Genomic DNA, 19195 nt, shown 5'->3' with positions numbered 1-19195 from the left:
GTTCCACCTCTCAATCAATCCTCTCCAATAATCTATAAATTGAGCATTCAATTGCCATTTTCAACAATCACAAACTTTGAATCTTTGTGTCACTTGCAGGTTACCAGCGCAATATCTGAGAGCCATCATACCACAAAGAAGAGAAGAACAATGGAAGCCATATGCAGTCATGGAATAGGGAGTCTTAATTGAATATTTTATATTCCTATTACTTTTTTTTGTATTATATCATTGGTTTATTTAGGATTCTTTGATTAGATAGGGGTTTGTGATTTCCCTTTGATTCTAATTGAATAATGATGAATTTTGAATACGACAATGATATTACTAGCCATGATTATTATGTGACCTCTATTAGGGAATGCTTATTTATGCTTTCAATTATATTATATTGTATATGTATGTACATGTGTTTGCATGTTTTGGTTGATGCAGGTACAAGCCATTGACTCCACTTGGTTCCATCGGTATGAGTGTGCCCATATCCCCGACGGTGATTATAGAAGATAGCACAATGGCCAAATATGTTACCTAGTCTCAACCATCATCCCTAATTTGGATGATTTTCTTGCAATTCATGTGATCATACCTCTGGTTACCATTTTGGTAATGTCTGATCACCCTTAGGCATTATTGTGAGAGACCAACAAAGATTGTATACACATTGTCAGTTAGTTGTCAATTATTGCTATTATTATATTATATTAATAATATTTTACCCTATAGTGGCAATTTCATATTTAAATTTGAACTATGCCTTATATGTATTTAATTTTATGAGGTTTAAATGATTTTATCTTTGGGGGTATTTAGGAGTTTAATTGGTTTTATAAGATATTTGATTTTTAATATTTTTATATTCCCACTCCAAAAAGTGAGCATATAGTTTGTAATTGAGCTCATTTGTAAAACACTTTAGTTTATTTTTCTTACTCTTTCTCTCAAAACCCTGTGTGTGAGGCATTTGAATTGTTGAGATTTTGAGTCTTCTTGTGTGAAATTTTGTGGGCATTGTGTTGAAATATTTGGATTGAAGAATCCTTCAACCTGTCCATATTTTGTGGCCTCTCTTGGTGCGTGTGGATCTCTCTTTGCTATTGAAGGTTTTCTCAAGTTTTGAGGCAGAGTCTTCATTATTTCCATTTTTTTTCCCAATTTTAGTTCCTCTATTTTTCTCTAGATGTATTATGAAGTGGATTCAAACCATCTTGCTCGTTAGGATTTAGTTTATTGCTTAATTGTTGGAATGTATGTTGGATGTTTTTGGGAAAATGGCTTTTACAAGGGGCTATGTTGACCAATTTTTTATGGATTAGTGTATGAGAATTTTGATTACATTTTTATGATTTCAAGGAGTAGTTCTCAAATGGGTATCTTTCAATATTTTAATTAACCCTTCCAGTTTTGGCCAATTTGAAGCCTTTTATAGCGTGACAATGTAGTGTTGTGCTTCTAATGCAGTGTTGCACTTTTGACAAGATTTTGTGTATCTAAAATATAATGTTGCACAATTGATGCCCAAAACTACACATCTAAAGCATAGTGATATGCTTTTGATCCCTAGTGTTGCATTTTTTATAACCGGTCTTGTGCTTTTGAGTCTATTCCTTTTGTTGCCTTTGGTTGGGCTTGTATGACTAGTATGTTGGGTTTTGGGGCCTAACTGACCTTAAGGAAGAGGTATTATAATTATTTTAGTATGATATTATGTTGTGGTATTAAGAATTGTGTTTGTAATCTTGAATTGGTATCAATCTGGCTTCAATCCCTTGCTATGAAGGCCTCATGAGCACTTCTTGTGATCTGATATAGAAATGCATTGTTTATATGAGTTATGAGTATTATCATTATGATCAACATTGTTTACGCATTTTTCCCCATTCATGGGAATGAAATGAGCTTGGGTGTGGGTGTTTAGAGGCAATAAGGGGAGTGGCTCTCAATGGGGGTCGAGACCCAAAGTGGCCAGCAGGTAACTCATTGGAGAGTTAACTAATGCAAGTGAAAATATAACTAAAACAATAGGGTAAATACACTAATAAGATAATTATGGATGCCCCTTACATCCTTAAGTGCTTGTAGATATTAAGGATGTATAAGGAAGGCCTAACTATTTGTGGGGTGTTGATCTGGCATGATCGAGTCTCCTTGTCTTCACAAAAGGACTACTCGATTCCGCATGACCCATCACTTTGAGCTATGTGATGACACTCCTGCTTGTTGGTCTCTAATATCCAACTTCATGTAGACATGAGTAGGACCATATGTGGATTCATGACTTGGTACTACCTATATCATTGTTATTGGGTAAAAGCACAAATATGTGTCACACTTTTATAAAGGAAGTGGCAAACACAACTAAAACTATTTAACTTCGACTACATAAAAGTGATGTTTCTAAATTAAATTTCAAAATGATGTAAACTAATGAAATGTAGAAATAATGAAATTTATGCTTGTTATTTTTTAAATAATTTCAAAATAAATTGATATTTTTTTATATATTCAAAGACAGATTTTTTATTGTTGAAAATCAGGGGTTCTAGTCGACGTCACAAAAAAAAATGATAAAAAAATTACTTTTCCTGATTTTAATTTTCCAAATTGATGACACATATATGCAATGCTATAAAAAAATTTAAATTTTGATTTAAATTTTTCTCATAATAAAATTTAATGAGTCCAACATAGCTGAATTTGACAATTTTCATTCGGCGCACCTTTTGTCTATTAAATTTAACATCATCAAAAAATAAATTATACCCTTTTGGAGAAGATTCTCTCATCTAGTGAAAAATATATTTTGTAAATATTTTTAATTTCATTTTAACATTTATTTTTTTAATTTCAAATCAACCTCTTTCCAAACTAAAAAAACCTTCTTGCAATGTTTAAAAAATAAGCTATATTAAAATTATTCAAAACATAAAAAAATTATATGTCCAGATTCCTGACTTCGAGCTCTACAAAAGGGTATTTATCAATTTTTATAAAAAAATATTCTGCTTAAAGAAAAATATAGTAGAAGTGGAAAGTTTTAGGAATGCAAAGGAAATGGTGATTTGGCTTCCACATCACATGACACATAGATAGGTTCGTCTGAACTTATTGCTTTGAAAATAGGTTTAGTCGAACGTATTGTAATATTTAGGTGCCACACAACCACCACATAGGTTCGGTTGCACCTAATTTGGCTGAACTAAGTTCAGTCGAACTTATTCAATTGGCTCTAAGTGCAACACAACAGTGTACTTTAGCCCTATTGCATTGCATTCTTGTATGCCTTGTTATGTTGTGTTTGCTCTGTGTATGATGTGTGTGTGAGCCTATTGTACCCTTGCTTGTATTGTATCATTATTTGGACCTTGTGACTATCTCCATAAGCACAGTGGGGTGGACCTATATGTACCACATGGTCAAATGACATTGCACACCACCATTAGGGCGTGATGGACCTAGTTGTGGTCACCTTGGAGAGCTACTTGACATATGCTTAAAATCATCATTTCTAAATAGGAAATAAAGAAAATCATGAATTCCTTAACTATTCAAGCAATTCAAAACATAAACCAATGAAATAGATGCATGATAAAATCAATTAAACAATATAAAACTCCCTATTGTGCATCATGGCTTCCATTGTTCTTCTCTTCTTTGTGGTATGATGGCTCTCAGATATTGCATTGGTAACCTGCAAGTGACACAAAGATTCAAAGTTCGTGATTCGATTGAAAATGGAGATTGAATGCTGAATTTATAGATTTTTGGGTGAGATTTATTGAGAGTTGGAGCAAAATGATTAAGAGGTGGAACTCAAGTGAGCTCACATTATGATTGATAGTTGAATTGGTGATTTGGAGGTGGAACTCAATTGATTGAATAGATAAATGAGCTAGCTGATTGAGAAAAAAGTTAATTGAAAGATGAAAAGGAATGATTGGAGGAGAATTAAAGAATGATGCAATTAATCAATTAATTGAATTGATCAATTAAATTAGATTGAAGAGTGAAAGATAGAAATAGAGATTGGAAAGATAATGATCTTTAATTAATTAATTAATTTAGCATGTACTTGCACCTTGACTTTGATTTTCAATTTAATATTTGCATGAGATTTAATTCAAATATTAAATTTATTTTAAATTCAATTTGTTATTTGAATATATTCAGAACTTGACTTAGATTTTCAATTTGATTTTTGCATGAGATGCACATGTATTTGAATTAGATGAATTTAGAAGAAATATGAATTTGAATTTGAATTTGGAAAATTAATGAAATTATAATTTGGGGATTTGGAATTGGAATTAAAAAAAATTAATTAGTTAATGGTGCAGAGTCAATAGGGAAACTTGGTGTTATTAGGCCTAGACACACACACACACCAGGCTCCACTTACCCCTTAAGACAATTTTTGAGGTTTCACAATGCAAGAAAAGACATCACACCAAATTTGTGTAACATGATCCATCTATCAACCCCTTAAGCCCAACACCTACAAGGATAGGGTATCACCAAACACATGAAATTAACTCACTAACTCATGGGATGAATCAGAGGGTTTCTTCAACACACAAATACACCAATTCAATAGGTTTTAACAACCCATGAACCCCACAACCATGACTGTCTGAATTGGGCTAGTGAGGAAGGCCTAATTGCATTAGGTCAACTTAATCGGTTTTTGGACCTTAATTCTCCAAACTCACAAAGGAATTCCCAAAAAAATGGAGGTTTTAGATACCCTTTTGGGACCTCTTCAAAACTCCAAAATTTCAGATTCCCACCCTCAAGGTAAATATTTGAATCCCAAATAAGTCCTATTAGGTCTATAGGCCTAATTGGACAGGTTTGCAAAGGAAGTACACCACTGATGGCTTCCCTAAGTAATGTTATTATTTTGGAAGTGTTGTATTAATCCAAAAACACCAATTAAAGCATTGGTTTGGTTGAGCCATGCCAAATCTGCACTATATGCATTAATTTGCTTCTCAACACAGGTCGATCACATGAGGATGCCCGACTAGGGTCAATTTTTTCTCACACCTCTCCATACTCTCCTGCACAAGGCTTTTAAAATCTTAAAATATATCCTTTAAACTTGTCTTTCCCTTAGGGCTGAAAGCCTTCCACAAGGAAGAGTCAAGTTAGAGGCATTTGAACATGAAACCCTAGGTGAGAAGAGAGTTTTAGACCCGGTAGCAGAGATCTGTCTCTAGAACGTCACAAGCTCCACCAAAATGAATGCCACCAAAACCAAAATGATCTTAACACATCCTATTATGTTCCTATGCACAAATTACTGCATTCCCAATTTAACAACACCACAAGAATTGCACAAAGAACGTGAATTTGCAGGAAAATGTGTGTTTTCATTCAACTTCAATCTCCAAAATTTCTCTAACCTTCTCTAACTGTCATATCTTTAGCTTTGTGGGACTTATATGTCTCTCAACTAACTCCCCCAACTTTTTTTTGAAATTTCATGACCGTTGGGAGGAGTGGTTGGCCGAAAGACAAATGTTACATTATGTTGTCAAGAAGCAACATTCTTGTCAACTTGACAATTTTGATCATCCACATTAAAAATCCAACTAATTTGGATTCCACATGATCCAGAGTGACTCAAAAGACTCAAAAATCCTATTCCTATTCATCCTTGACCCTATTGACCAAATTTGACCATGTAGGCTTATAAGTGCCAAACATGTCAATGGCCTTACAAAGTGGGTCTTATTACAAAACAAAAGTTCAAAATCAAAAGAGGTCCATACTTAGGACCTTGACACATCTAAACACCTAGTTACATCCTTATACTCATGGCATACTAGGAGTGATGGTTTGGTTTGAAGGTGCTCCTGCACCAATTAATTGAATAATTTAAAGAAATTATTTAATTATTTAGAAATTAAATTTAATTAAATAATAAAGATTATTTAAATTAAAGGATTAAAATTACAATTAATTAAATAATTAATATTTAATTATTTAGAAAAGGGTTAATGATTAAATGATGAGAAATAGAAATAGAATAATTAGTAAGACGATGAAGAAATATGAATTTAGAAGAATAAGATTAATTAAATTAATCAAATAATTAAATAATTATCTAATCAATTAGAGGAATAATTAGTATATGATTAATTAGACATTTTTAGGTGTCTACACTATTTCACTTTCCCATTCACTTTATCTTATTCTTCCCTCCTCTTTACAAGTTGTAAAACACATGTATATTGTTGCAAGAATTGAAATCATTGAAGAAATTGTATATTGAGAACACTTCAAGAGGAGGAGGATGCAAAGAAATATATGAAATATGTACCTGTGTAGCTTTACGTGGATTGGTGTTGGAATCTGCCACAAAGTGTGATTTTATATGCTTTTCAATTAAGAATTTATTATGTTGTTATAATAGGAACACTTCAATTGATACTATGTGTAGTCACATAAATCTGTCCATTTTAATTAAATGAATATTTGATATTTATTTGATTAAAAACCCACTAGCCATCAGTTAATTAAATTAACATTTAATTAATTCATCTTCAAACATTCTCCTATTAATTAAATAAATTATTAAATTTATTTTAATTAATTCATTAAACTAAATTCACAACCAATTAAATGAATAAATCCTATTTATTTCATTTAATTCCCTTTCTTCTTTTAAATAAATTAAATAAAACATTTATTTAAATCACTAAATCCTCCCCCCACTTGCATTCTCCTAAAAATGCAACTTGCACCTATTTGTTGAAATAAATGAATTTTATTTTAATAAAAATCCTATTTTCCTTCACACACCAAACCCACTTGTAATCCTAATCCCCTTCTAGATTCTTCTAACCCCTTCCTAATTAGCCTAATCCATCCCCTAATTATTGTCACATTCCTAAGTAACTTGGAGTCACTTCTCAAAGACCTCAAAGTTTTTAAAAAACATTAAATGCTTTATGTGTTCAACAAGCTAACCTCTAAAGTCTTCTAAACCACTAATGGCTCTTACATGACCATTTATGGTTAAATCCACTTGCACCCATGGTTAGGGACTTTGACCCCTAACTCAAACCCAATGTAATTCATGTGTCTCCTCAAGCATTTATTGCTTTGACCATGGTTATCCTCACTAACTCTTGCACAAGAGTTTATCCATTGGATAAAAGCATTATTCCTTGAATAATGAATTTATCCATTCAACTCAACCTTAACCTTACCTCCCAGGTTAACCCTCAGGTCATGTCAATCATTTAATGCTTCTTCCCTCTCTTCTCAACCCATCTCATGTTGACACTTGTCATCCTGGGATTGGGTTGAAAGCCCTCACAAGGATCTAAAACCCCTCAATCCTGACCCTTGTTGAGATTACTCAATCTCAACCATCCATTGCTCCATTTTTCCTATAAATAGAGCCCATTTCTTCATAATCCAGATCCTGAAAACTTGTATGCATTTACCTTATAGTCATTTTTAGATAGAGAGCATTTAGCATAAATCATTCATATTCACTCTTTTGGCTTAAAATCAACACTGGCTAATTAGATTATCTCTCATTTTAGCTTTTGTTCACACTTGCATAACATAGATTAATCATTTTTTAATCTTGAACTTCCATAAGGCATCCATAGTGCAAAAAGCTACTGAGAGCTACACTTATTTGGAACTTGGAGAGGAGAGGAACAAGGAAGGAGAAGCTACTAGCATGGTAGAGAGCATATGGAGATGTTTAGTTACATTTTGTAGCTTCATTAAGCTTTCTATTTGTTTTGTAGTGTCTTTCTTGATATGCTTGCTTAGGATAGTGTCTTCCATGTGATTTCTAACACTAACAAATTGGTTTCTTGTTTCTTGTTTGTGTTTGGTTATCATAACTAATCCTTCCCTTTTGCAAAGCATCATTTGGTGAACCTGATGTGAATCAAAGAGAAACCTTTTTGAAAAAAAACTACTAATTTTTTAATATTTTAATTGACACACAGTTCATGTTTTTGCTCTTTTGTTCTCACTTTAGCATCATTGCAACTGGGTATTTTAGCGCTATTGTTCCCACTAATAGCGCTATTGTCCCCAAACTGGCGCTTTCGTTTCTATTCTAGCACTATTGACCCTCAAGTAGCGCTATTATTCTAGTATTAGAGCTTTTGACTCTATGTTTGACAGAGGTAACTCTGTTTGACAACGATTCTTTTACCGCTATTGTCCTTTTATTTTGCATACTAGCACTTCTTTTAACGCTATTATATTTTCTGTTGCACTTTCGTGTTAAATAGCGCTTTTGTTCTCACACATAGCAGCGCTATTGTAACAGAGAGTTGTAAAAAAATACCTTGTAACCGAAAAACAAAATTTTTAGGCTTGTAGAAGCCCACCATGTATGCGGATTTTGCTAACTTGTTATTTTTTTGTGCAGGTTTGAACTAACCCCACTTTCTTAGGATTTTAGAAATTCACTTCCTTTTCTTGCAAGTTAAAATCAACTTCAAACTTCAGTTTGGTGCTTAAAAATCAACAAAAACAAACTTTGCTTTTCTTGCAAGTTAGGAAACTTCAAAACTTCATTTTGGTGCTTAAAAATCAACAAAAACAAACTTTGCTTTTCTTGCAAGTTAGGCAACTTCAAAACTTTATTTTGGTGCTTAAAATCAACAAAACAAACTTTGTTTTTCTTGCAAGTTAGGAAACTTCAAACTTCATTTTTGGTGCTTAAAATCAACAAGACAAACTTTGCTTTTCTTGCATCAACTCAAACTAAAATTCACAATCCACACTTTGTTTTGGGCAAACTAAAAAGATCAAGCCACTTTTCCTTCAAGTTCAAAGCAATTTTACTTCAAAGCAAAACGTGCTCTTAATTCAGTTGACCAGGATTTCAAATTCCTAGATTACAAAACATTTTGCCATTGAAGGATGAAAAGAACACCATGATTGTTGGAGCAACATCTCCAAATAGTTAGATCACATTGAAATGATGAGTTAAAAAGAACAAGTGTCTTTTGTGTTTGGCACACTTGGGCAAAAGTTTATCTAGTGGTCCTACTTCTAACACACACTATCCTCTCCCTTGGCTTTCATGGTCCTACATGCAAGAGAAAAGTGTTGTAACACTCAAAATTTATCTTTTTAAGATAGGTCTGCCAAGAGACACATCACTCTTGGGAACGACCTCGCGCGGTAAATCCTTTGAGCCGCTATAGAAATCAGGTGTGAGCAAAAGCTATAGCCTTGGGTATAGTTGTTCCTATAGTGTAACTTGTCGAAAGGACAAATGGGCCCCACCACAAGTTACAAGGCTCTTAAGTGAGTCACTGCAGAATGAACTTATGTCCAAAGACATCGAAAAATTACTAAACACCTTTATGTAGTAGCCCACCCATTCTATTGATTAAGGATATTTGTGATAAATTCAGTGCAAGAGCATAGAAGGTTTTGCTTCCAAGATACTCACCATACATATTTCCTTGAGTAGAAACATAGCTTTTTGAAAGGCTACTTGTAGCTTGATAAAAGTGGTGACTCCCCCATCATAGGGATCATCTATTTGTTATGCTTGTGCAAGACTTAGTATATCACATCCTTACCTGCCACGACGAGATTCATAAGGTATGTAGTACCAAAGTTGAAGAAATATCAAGATGTGGGCTGAAATTATCACAAATGGCCATTTGACCTTAGGGATAAAGTGTGTTTGAAGTGTCTTTGTTTTGTGTCAATACCAGTGATAAACTAAGCCGACTTCAGGCTCTTTTTGGAAAAACATACTCAAAAACATTTGGAAAGAAAGGGTCATAAATAGTCCAAAGATTGGGTTGATTTAGACCCACACTTATTTGTGCCTTTTGAGGCAACATTCTTGTGTTTGTGTGCTTTCTTTGTTTTCTTGTCAAAGAAAAATAAAAAATCAATTCCACAAGAAGTATTCATCCAACACAAACATTTTCAAATACCAACAAAGATCAAAAACAAAGTGCAACAACAAAGTATCAAACTATATGACCATTCTTCACATTTTGAGAAAGAAGAATCTTCATCAACATATCAACTTGAAGAAAAGACCATTGAGCTCAAAGACTTTCATCAAAAGAAGGAAATTATTCTATCTTAATAGACAAATTTTTGTCTCACATAGAACCTTCTTACATTACATGCGTCTATATCTTCAAGGAAAACCTAACGAATTTGATCAAGAGTCTTTAAACCGCAGAGCTTTTACTAAATATAGAGCTTTGAGTTATCATAAAAACAAAGGAGGCAAAATCAATCCTGCCTTCTTTCTAGACATTTGCATCACATATAACTCAGCTAGGGAAGAACCACCAACCCCTGAAAGAGAAGAGGAAGAGTTTGTTCCTTTTGTAACATGGAGTTTCTATTGAAGATTAACATTTCACCCATTCTCACATTCACACATCATCAATCCATTCCAACTATCAAAACATAAAGAGGTCTTGTCCTAAGTTCTTTTTCGATATTGCTTGAATAAAAAACAACACATCACTTTTTAGAGTGTCTCTACATCTAGGATAAACTCATCCTAAGAGGCATTTCTATTGGTGTAAATAATTATTCATCATGGATATTATTACACCTTACTTAAGTTTACTTAGGAAATGCATTTCATATTAGTTTGGGTATGAGACACTTGGGTGTTTGTGCCACATTGGGATAGTGTGTGTAGGAGAATTTCCACCTTTTATGGTGTGATCTTGTTGTTACACTCCACCTTCGATGGGTGATCCACCTCATGTGAAATATTATATTGTTTCTCCTACCTACCACACCTATTTCCTACCTACCCTTGTTTCTTATTGAGCCACATGTCATGTTTGTGTGCTCACATATCCATAAGCCTTGCCTATATAAGCAAGCTCATCTACATTGTTTGTATGGGAAATCAATCTATATCTTGTAATGATCCAGTTGATCATATTTTGCATCTTGATAGAATACAATTTATTCTTATCATATATTTTGTCTCTCTTATTTGTGCTTTCCATTGCCTCTAGATCTTGGCAAAATCTCACATGGTATTAGAGCCATTAGAGTGCCATTGGTTTGCCAATTGAGAGAAATTTGGGGTTTCCATTTTTTTGGAGCTTTCTATTGCAAGTTATTATTGGAGCTTGTTGGGTCAGATCTAAGGTCACCATTGGATTGAGGAGGTTTGAGCAATTAAGAATCGCCTTTTATTTTGTCCAAATCCGACATCCGAGGCCAAATCTAGAGTCGTTTGAAGGTGGAGGGTGGTGACTTGTCCCGACACCGATCTGCAATTTTGGAGCATTTTTGGCCAAATCCGTCATTGCCATTGCACTCAAAAGGCCCAAAATCCCCAAGATCGATTGCCAATTTGTCGAAATCGGCCTCTGTCACCCTGAGTTGAAAGAATCTCCCCTCCCAGTGCGTCGTACGGACTTGCAGGTACATGTCTGAAAATATTATTATTGAAAAAATATTTAAAGCGGGGGGGGGGTCCTTATTGGCCCACAGGCCACTTGCGGGTACCGCCCACCTGTGACCCACAAGTGGTCCCTACGGGTAGGCCAACCCCGTAAGGGGTCTCTTTTTTTTCATTTTTTTTTTTTTAATTTTAAATTATTTTTAAAAATATTTTTTTTAATAATAAAAAAATAATAATAACTTTTTTCTTATTTTTTTTAATAAAAAAAAACAAACTTTTTTTATGAAGTTTTTTTTGTCTTTAATAAATTTTTATTAAAGTTTTTTTTTCATTTCATTTTTTTCCAAAAAAATGACTATCTCCTTTTTCCATTTTTTTTCCTTTATTTTTTAATAAAGTTTTTTTGGGGCATAATAATTGTTTTTATTTAGATTTTTAAAAACACAAACATCATTTAATAAGTCAAATTGGGAACACTTTTTTTCTTGTCACTTCATACCTGTCTTGCAGTGCTTCCAACCGGCAGTCAAGGTGGGGGGGGCGTCAGTTGTTCATTTATATCTCTTGGTGAAATTCCATTCGGAGGCATCTTCATCTGCAGTATTCTACATGGCTTCTTTGTTGGTGGCATCATTTTCATGTTTCAAAATTTGAATATTTTATCATGATGTATGCTCTTGCATGAGCAATGTTGTACTCACACTATCATAAAGTGCCACACCTCTTTGTATCTTGTCATTGTTGACTATTTGATGTAATCCTCTTGTACACTTAGATTAGGAATATCTTGTGAGACTTGGTGCATGGCTCCAGTTGAGACTTAGATTGTACACATTTGTGCATGGCTCCCGTGAGACTTGGATTGTACCGGTATTTCTGTTATTTCTGAGTATCTAGATGATGCTCACAACAGGTTGTCTCCATGCCTGATCTTCATTTTGTTGCAGCGAGTGATTCATCGTCATCGACTTGGTACCTAGTTTTGTCACACTTTGACATTATTGGTGCAACATTGGCTCTCTTTCTTCCTTATGGGGAGGTATTTTGGTCATCATCATTGGACCATCTTTGCAGGAGATTCGACATTGAGGGGGGGCTTCATGGTCTCTTCTTCTCTCTTATGGGGGGGACATAGTTTTGTTCATCTCATTCATCATTGAGAGCATTGTGTACTTTCATCATCTCTCTTTTGGGGGAGGGTTTTTTCCCATTGGGTTTTTCTCTCTTTCCCCGCTTTATGGGAGTTTGCATTTGCATTTGTACAGGGGTTCCTAACATGGCCTCGTAGCCAGGACCCATCTTGCATTGCTTAGTTGCATTGTAGACTTTAGTGCATTCCCCTAAGTTGCACTTAAGCGGGGGTGTTGGTGTAAATAATTATTCATCATGGATATTATTACACCTTAAGTTTACTTAGGAAATGCATTTCATATTAGTTTGGGTATGAGACACTTGGGTGTTTGTGCCACATTGGGATAGTGTGTAGGAGAATTTCCACCTTTTATGGTGTGATCTTGTTGTTACACTCCACCTTCAGTGGTTGATCCACCTCATGTGAAATATTATATTGTTTCTCCTACCTACCACACCTATTTCCTACCTACCCTTGTTTCTTATTGATCCACATGTCATGTTTGTGTTCTCACATATCCATAAGCCTTGCCTATATAAGCAGGCTCATCTACAATGTTTGTACGGGCAATCAATCTATATCTTGTAATGATCCAGTTGATCATATTTTGCATCTTGATAGAATACAGTTTATTCTTATCATATATTTTCTCTCTCTTATTTGTGCTTTCCATTGCCTCTAGATCCTGGCAAAATCTCACAATTTCTACGCGGGTTAACACTAGTCTATGAGTGCATCCTCTCATTACTAGGTAGTTGGGTTTGTAACACACCTTAGGCCTCTCTAAACCTTATCATATCAAACATTGTCAACCAAACACAACAAGCAATTCAAGAAAAAAACTTTGGTAACATCTACCTTTAGTGTTAGAGATCCATATGCAAAACACTTCACCCAACATTTATCTCTCATTTCATCACCAACTCATCATCATTTTCACCAAACTTCAACAACAACTCTCAAACAAAATGGCTCAAACCAGATCAAGGTCTAGACAACTCGAGATAGAAGAGGAAGAGGAGGAAAATCTCAATGAATTCCAAGAAGCTCTTGGAGGAAACGCAAATGATGAAAATCCAAGTACTCCTACTCCTGCAGCAATAGAAAGGGCACAACACAACCCTCTCTTTAATCAAATTTTTGACGAAATCCTTAGGAACAACGCTGATGCTCACTTTTTAAGACTTGCCCAAGAGGGAGCCAAACTACCCTCTGATTTTGATACTGCACAACTAAGGCAAGCATCGAAACACCAGAGTTGTAATGAGGATGGAAGAGGTCAAGATCACATCAGATATAACATTCCTCAAGGAAATCCCCCACCTCCTCCTCCTCCAAATGACATTGACATGTTGAGGCAACAAATTGAGAGTTTAGCCCAACAACTCCACAATGGTGTGAAAACAAACCAGTTTTCACTTAATGACATTTATTCCTATCCCTTCGATAGGAACTTACATATGCCACCTTTTCCATGAGGGTTTGAAACACCTAAGTTCGAAAAGTATCGAGGAAAAGGAGACCCTCATGATCATGTTAGAGAATTTCATTCAGCTTGCCTAGAAGTAGCATATGAGGACACATACCTAATGTGAATCTTTCCTCAAAGTTTGGGAGGACAACCACATCATGGTTTTCCCAAATAGCAGGCGGCATTAGGACATTCGAAGAACTGGTCCAAAAATTCATTACACATTATTCACACAACATAGAGTGCAATGTCACCATGACAGACTTGTGTAACACCAAGCAAAAACCAAGAGAACTATTTTCAGCTTTCCTGCAACGATGGCGACAAATGTCTAGCAGACGTTCCCTTCAACTACCTAAAAGAGAGCTAGTGGAAATATTTATTTCCAACTTGAATGAAAAAATGGAATTTCATTTGGACATGAAAGGCACAAAGTCCTTTAATGACATGTTCACCTAGGGTTTAAAATGTGAATGAGCCCTCATCAAAAAGGGGCTTATCAAAAAATACACTGAACCCAAAGATGCGCCTTGCCTGCGATTCAATAGTGATAAACCTAACTTCTGGAATAAAAACAAAGACATCGTCAATGACGGGGTTGTAGATGCAAGGACTATCAAAAGTGCACAACCTGTGGTCCAACTTGCAAGGCAAAACCCCCCTCCTAAGACCAACACGGTTCCTCCCCCACCAAATCAAGGACGCAATGTTCAACAAGAAGAAGCAAGGCAAAGACAACAGAATTATAAACCAAAACGTACAGACACTCCCTTAGGGGAACCTATTGAAACAGTATTACGTCAATTGGTCTCTTCAAATCTAGTGACCTTACCAAAGAAATCCGATTACAAACCTCAGGCTAAACCTTCATGGTAGAGGGACAATGAAAATTGCGAATTCCATTAAGGGAAAGGGCATAAAACAAGCAATTGTCACAGATTGAAAGATCTTGTTTAGGATCTTATTAACCGAGGTGAGATTGAAATTGAAGGAAACGACCCAAAAAATATAAATAATTATCATCTTATGTTTAAAAATCCACTTCCATCACAAGATCAAAGGGGTCCTTCCACTTCAGGGCGAAACACAGATACAACCGATTATACGCGAGCCGCCTATAATTACACTGTGAATCACCTATATGATGCCAATGAACAAATTGCAACCATTACCATAAAAAATCCAAGCTCTACCTGCAATGTTGTTACCCGTCGTAGCAAGATCACCATTAAAGAAGCTCCACAAGGCACACCTTCCATCCCAAAGCAGTATAACCTTGTGGAATAGTTAGATAAAACACCTGCACTTATATCCATATTAGAGTTGTTGCGCCTATCCCCATCTCATAAAACAATCTTGGATCAAGCTCCCCAAGAGGCATCAGTCCCTGCAAATCTAAATATAGATCAATTCCAAGCTATGGTTGGAAATCTAAGGTCATCACCATGTCTCACTTTCTCTAAAAGTTACAATATATCCTTCCAACAACCTCATAAAACCTCACTCCATATTGAAGGATTTATCAACCAACACAGGATCAAGCGAGTCTTGATTGACAATGGAGCAAGCCTAAATATCTATACATTACAATTAGTCACAGCATTGGGATATCCATTTGAATTAGTAGATCCCCACAAAAAGATAACCATAAAAGCTTATGATGATGCAGAGTGTTCATCCAAAGGAGCAGTTGTGTTACCAATCCGAGTGGATCCAGTGGTGAAGCACATCATATGTCAAGTTCTGGACCTTCCTCTGCCGTATAATTTGTTGTTAGGATGACCTTGGATACATGTTGTGCAAGCCGTTCCATCCACCTACCACCAGTGTATCAAGTTTCCTCATAATGGTGTAAAAATTACAATCCTGGGTGATGCAAATCCTTTTGCATATTGTCACAATATCAATCATCAACCAGAGATTACCGTTCCCAACAATAGAGAAGCCATCTCATCCACCTCATACATTAGTCCATCCTCTCTTTCCAGTTCAAACACCACTATACCCAAGCAAGAGAAGCTCAAGATGAAAATGGCAGAGGAAGGTCCTGGAGAGTACAATCTAAGCCAACTCTTTTGTGTTGGACAAGTGCCCACTTCTCCTAGAACTCATGGTAAACCTCAATGGTTACTTCAAGCACCACTGTTCAAGCCATCATGCACTTCGACACCTTTCATCCTTGGAAAGAGCCAAGAAGAAGAGACCAAAGATGCAGACTTAGCATAATGGATCTATAAAGATCCTATCACCACGAACATCCCACAAGTTAAGCTTCCCACATATCAATATGGAAAAGGCCTTCTCATTATACGAAGAATGTGTTATGATGGTCAGAGTGCTTTGGGACCTTACAAGCAAGGACGACACGAGCCGGTGCAGCCGAAATTAAAGCCCAAAGATAACATGGGATTAGGCTTTCAAAAGGAGATCCTTCCTAAGCTCAGATTCAAAGGGAAACCCAACAAACCTCTATCTCAACCTACTACAAACATAAAGAGGTCACCCTTGATTATATCAATAGCACTAAAAACCACACCAATTGCCTCAATACAGTTGAAAAATCCAGCATTCACATCCACAACACCAATTCCCTCAACAACAATAGATTCAACAATGTCGATACTCCCAGTATCGGATTCACTGATCCCCATAATCCTTCCTGCAGCATCAATCATTTCCTCTACAATGGTACACCAACCGATCACACCTGCAATGCTTAACTCAAAGGATATCTCGGTATGGTATAGTAATCAGATACTAGAAAGTGACTTAGAGACTGACTCACATAAGTGGGAATTTGATTCAGTACATCTCAATACTTCAGATGAGGAAGACACATCACCCCCTCCACCTCACAAAGAAATCCCTATTTATGAAGAAATGCAGATTAAAACCTCTTGGGTTCCTGAACTGGAAACATCTTCCATAGACCCTACGTCACATCCTACGCCCGATTCTGACAGGGAGAGTACCATCAATGACCTTCACCACAATGTCTTGACCCTCACTAACACATCTTATGAACTTAACTTGATCGATGAGGTAATGCCCATTATCCATCCTGAACTCATCGAATGGAACCAATCTAAACCCCCATGCCTTGACCACTTCCAAAATGATGAGGCAATCATTGACTTTTTGGAATTATGGGATAACATACCAAGTGGGGATCACCAAGTTGGATTTGCCATTGAACTTAATAGCACAGCCTACTTCGGGGCAGATGCCAAACCTTTCAGCTGCAAAAATATAACAATAAAACATGGATCTTCCAATGAAAACCACACTGTGGCACTGTTTGATCCCAAAAAAGTAAAAAGAAAGAGCGTATCCAATGGTGAAAACCTCTCGGAGGTGCTTGAGGATGAAAGGTTTGACATCCTCCCCTCTAGTACACAACATGAATGATCAACAATCCTTATTGAAGAGACAAAAGAATACAATGTGGGGACTCCTGAAACTCCTCACCACATACATTTGGCATCTCTTTTAACTCCAGAGGAACAACCTAAGTTTGTCAAATTCTTCCAAAAGCGTTAGATCAACTTTGCATGGTCATCTATAGACATACTTGGTCTTGATCCAGATTTATTCATGCATCACCTCACTATAGCAGAAGGAGATAAGCCTGTTAAGCAGAAGCTTCGCAAGATGCATCCCCAGATTGCGGTACTAGTCAAAGAAGAACTTAAGAAACACCAAGATGTTGGTTTTATTCGACCAATTGATTATGCAGATTGGATCTCCAACATTGTACCTGTCAGTAAACCAAATGGGGGCATCTGTATCTGTACTAACTTTAGAGATCTAAACAAGGCATGTCCTAAAGATGACTTCCCCCTACCAAACATTGACATGATCATAGACCTAACAATAAGACATGCCATGCTCTCTCCCATGGATGGCTTTTCAGGGTACAATCAGATAAAGATCGCACTAGAGGATCAACATAAGACGACCTTCACATGTCCATGGGGAACATACAGCCGGAATGTAATGCCTTTTGGTCTGAAGAATGCATGAACAACCTATCAAAGAGAAATGACTACCATCTTTCACGATATGATGCATACCATAATGGAAGATTATGTTGATGACTATTGGCAAAATCATTAACAAGAGAAGGTCATCTAATAATATTAGAGAAAATCTTTGACAGACTAGAACAATATCATGCTCGACTCAACCCAAAGAGATGTGTCTTTGGAGTAACTTCAAGGAAACTTCTAGGATACATTGTCTCAAGAAAAGGTATTGAGGTCGATCCTGCAAAGGTCAAAGCAATCACAGACATGACACTTCCAAAGAGCATCAGTCAGCTAAGGACATTACAAGGGCGACTACAATCCATCCAAAGATTCATTGCACAACTGGCAGATAAGTGTCACCCCTTTACGCACCTACTACACAAAAACATCCGCTTTCAATGGGATACCAGATGCCAGCAAGCATTCCAAATGCTTAAAGACTATCTCATGAATACACCATTGTTGATCCCACCAGATCCGAGTAAACCTTTATTACTCTATATTTCAACAACTAATACAGCATTATGAGTACTACTGGCTCAACATAATGCAGAAGGGAAAGAGTGTGTTGTTTACTACATCTCTCGCACACTAGTCGGCTATGAACTCAATTACACCCCTAGTGAGCGAGCTTGCCTAGTAGTAATCTTGGTAGCCACTAAACTGAGGCACTATTTGTTAACACATAAAGTACAACTCTTTGCCAAGATTGATCCACTAAAATACTTACTCAGCAAAGCAACATTGACTTGCTGCTTGGCCAAATGGGTGATGATTCTCAGTGAATTTGACATTGAGTATGTGAATCGTAAGGCTATCAAGGGTCAAGTTATTGCAGATCAGTTGGCTAATGCACCACTCATAGGCGATCATCCTCTCATTTCTAATTTTCTAGATGAAGATATATTCATGATCACAACAACACAACCATGGAAACTATACTTTGATGGTTCATACACTAGGAATGGCTCAGGGGCAAACATTTTGTTTATCACACCTCAAGGTGACAACATCCCGAAGTCTTACAGGCTCACATTTCCATGCATGAACAACATAGCAGAATATGAGGCCTTGATCATAGGACTCAGACTAGCCATATAATGGAAATTAAAAGAGCTACAAATATATGGCGACTCCTAGCTGGTCATCCGACAAGTCACAGACGA

The sequence above is a fragment of the Cryptomeria japonica genome, chromosome 6, assembly GCF_030272615.1.
Source record: "Cryptomeria japonica chromosome 6, Sugi_1.0, whole genome shotgun sequence".
Lineage (NCBI taxonomy): Eukaryota > Viridiplantae > Streptophyta > Pinopsida > Cupressales > Cupressaceae > Cryptomeria > Cryptomeria japonica.
The sequence above is the reverse complement of the archived record's forward strand: the minus strand, read 5'-3'. Positions refer to the sequence as shown.